Source organism: Hyla sarda, chromosome 13 (assembly GCF_029499605.1).
Source record: "Hyla sarda isolate aHylSar1 chromosome 13, aHylSar1.hap1, whole genome shotgun sequence".
In the NCBI taxonomy this organism is placed as follows: Eukaryota; Metazoa; Chordata; class Amphibia; order Anura; family Hylidae; genus Hyla; species Hyla sarda.
In genome coordinates, this window is record NC_079201.1 from 1,676,665 (window position 1) to 1,680,440 (window position 3,776).

The window sequence follows — 3,776 nt, forward strand, 5'->3', positions numbered from 1 at the left end:
GGGCTGTGATCACATGTCATTATATTACTATTATATTATATTAATGATGACATACAGGAGGTGGGGCTGTGATCACATGTCATTATATTATATCAGTGATGTCATACAGGGACCGGGGCTGTGATCACATGTCATTATACTACTATTATATTATATCAGTGATGTCATACAGGGGGCGGGGCTGTGATTACATGTCATTATATTACTATTATATTATATCAGTGATGTCATACAGGAGGCGGGGCTGTGAACACGTCATTATATTACTATTATATTATATCAGTGATGTCATACAGGAGGCGGGCTGTGATCACATCATTATATTACTATTATAATAATTATGTCATACAGGGGGCGGGGCTGTGATCACATGTCATTATATTACTATTATATCAGTGATGTCATACAGGGGGCGGGGCTGTGATCACATGTCATTATATTACTATTATATTATATCAGTGATGTCATACAGGGGGCGGGGCTGTGATCACACGTCATTATATTACTATTATATTATACCAGTGATGTTATACAGGGGGCGGGGCTGTAATCACATGTCATTATATTACTATTATATTATATCAGTGATGTCATACAGGGGGCGGGGCTGTGATCACATGTCATTATATTACTATTATATTAAGGATGTCGTACAGGGGGCGGGGCTGTGATCACATGTCATTATATTACTATTATATTATATCAGTGATGTCATACAGGGGGCGGGCTGTGATCACGTCATTATATTACTATTATATTAATGATGTCATACAGGAGGCGGGGCTGTGATTACATGTCATTATATTACATCAGTGATGTCATACAGGGGGCGGGGCTGTGATCACATCTTTATATTACTATTATATTATATCAGTGATGTCATACAGGGGGCGGGGCTGTGATCACATGTCATTATATTACTATAATATTATATTAATGATGTCATACAGGAGGCGGGGCTGTGATCACATGTCATTATATTACTATTATATTATATCAGTGATGTCATACAGGAGGCGGGGCTGTGATCACATGTCATTATATTACTATTATATCAGTGATGTCATACAGGGGGCGGGGCTGTGATCACATGTCATTATATTACTATTATATCAGTGATGTCATACAGGAGGCGGGGCTGTGATCACATGTCATTATATTACTATTATAGTATATCAGTGATGTCATACAGGAGGCGGGGCTGTGATCACATGTCATTATATTGCTATTATATTATATCAGTGATGTCATACAGGGGGCGGGGCTGTGATCTCATGTCATTATATTATTATTATATTATATCAGTGATGTCATGCCGGGGGCGGGGCTGTGATCACATATCATTATATTACTATTATATTATATCAGTGATGTCATACAGGGGCGGGGCTGTGATCACATGTCATTATATTACTATTATATCAGTGATGTCATAAAGGGGGCGGGGCTGTAGTATAAAGTGGATGGATTACATGTCTGTTATTTGTATAACACACTTCCCCTTTAAGTCATATAAATTGGCGCGGTCACTTCACATTTGTTTTCTTCGTGGTAACACGCAATGATAATTTTCTGATCTCGCCGCCTATTATAAAGGGCTTAGTGTCGGTGACTGCGCACATTAATGGGTCACGGGGGGATTTCAGCCTCAAGAAAAAAATGTTTCAAATTTATTCTAAACCCAGAATAGACCAACAGGATGTTTCTTCTGCTAAACCTTTTCCTTCTTTATAGCCTCTAGATGGCGCTAACTATGACCCTAAATCTGCTTAAAGGAACAGTCCACGTAAATGTGATGTGTTATGTCTTGTGCATGAGGCGGAGCCTGAGGAAGGGACAGTGCATGGAGAATGGGACGGTGCATGGAGGAAGGGGAGGGGCATGGAGGAAGGGGTGGGGCATGGAGGAAGGGGTTTGGCATAGAGAAAGGAGCGGTGCATGGAGGAAGAGGAGGGGCATGGAGGAAGAGGAGGGGCATAAAGGAAGAGGAGGGACATGGAGGAAGAGGAGGGGCATGGAGGAAGAGGAGGGGCATGGAGGAAGGGGATGGGAATGGAGAAAGGAGCGGTGCATGGAGGAAAAGGAGGGACATGGAGGAAGAGGAGGGGCATGGAGGAGGAGAAGGGGCATGGAGGAAGGAGCGGTGCATGGAGGAAGAGGAGGGACATGGAGGAAGAGGAGGGGCATGGAGGAAGAGGAGGGGCATGGAGGAAGGGGTGGGGCATGGAGGAAGCAGATGGGCATAGAGGAAGGAGCGGTGCATGGAGGAAGAGGAGGGACATGGAGGAAGAGGAGGGGCACAGAGGAAGAGGAGGGGCACAGAGGAAGGGGATGAGCATGGAGGAAGGAGCGGTGCATGGAGGAAGAGGAGGGACATGGAGGAAGAGGAGGGGCATGGAGCAAGGGGTGGGGCATGGAATAAGGGGATGGGCATAGAGGAAGGAGCGGTGCATGGAGGAAGAGGAGGGACATGGAGGAAGAGGAGGGGCATGGAGGAAGGGGATGGGCATGGAGGAAGGAGCAGTGTATGGAGGAAGAGGAGGGACATGGAGGAAGGAGCGGTGCATGAAGGAAGAGGAGGGACATGGAGGAAGAGGAGGGACATCAAGGAAGAGGAGGGGCATGGAGGAAGGAGCGGTGCATGGAGGAAGAGGAGGGACATGGAGGAAGAGGAGGGACATGGAGGAAGGGGTGGGGCATGGAGGAAGGGGATGAACAAGGAGGAAGGAGCGGTGCATGGGGGAAGAGGAGGGACATGGAGGAAGAGGAGGGACATGGAGGAAGAGGAGGGGCATGGAGGAAGGGGAGGGGCATGGAGGAAGGGGAGGGGCATGGAGGAAAGGGCAGAGCAAGACAGAGGAAATCTCTATGGTGCTCTTTGTATCCTGGTGTCATGTTCCGCCCACTCAGATCCTGCAAAAGTCTGAGCCACTGTATCTAATCTTATCATGTGTGATACTGTCTGCTGAACTGCTGTCTCTAATCCTATCATGTGTGATACTGTCTACTGAACTGTGTATCTAATCCTACCATGTGTGATACTGTCTGCTGAACTGTGTATCCAATCCTATCATGTGTGATACTGTCTACTGAACTGCTGTCTCTAATCCTATCATGTGTGATACTGTCTACTGAACTGTGTATCTAATCCTACCATGTGTGATACTGTCTGCTGAACTGTGTATCCAATCCTATCATGTGTGATACTGTCTACTGAACTGCTGTCTCTAATCCTATCATGTGTGATCAAGTCCCAGAATTCCCTGTTCCTCACAGTATAATATTCTACACAATTGATTGGCTGTTACACTTGCTCAGGGGCGGGGCTATCACATCCTGCCTATGCAGAGCACAAAAGGAAAAAAAGGTCCAGGATGTCCCATAAATACATGTCCCACAATGCACTGCTGCAGAACATGGGGCTTATACAGTTACTTTCTGATGACGTCCTCCAGGTCGATCCGTCTCTTGTTGTCGGACATTTTTTCGTAGGTCATCGTATTCATCGCACCGCGCCTGAGATCTCGCGTTTCTCCCACAAAGCGATAACTCAGTGTCTGTAAAGAGATAAATGTATGTGTAATAGGACATAGAATAGTGAGTGCAGATCTGGAGGATAAGATGATGTAACAGCAGAATAGTGAGTGCAGCTCTGGAGGATAAGATGATGTAACAGCAGAATAGTGAGTGCAGCTCTGGAGGATAAGATGATGTAACAGCAGAATAGTGAGTGCCGCTCTGGAGGATAAGATGATGTAACAGCAGAATAGTGAGTG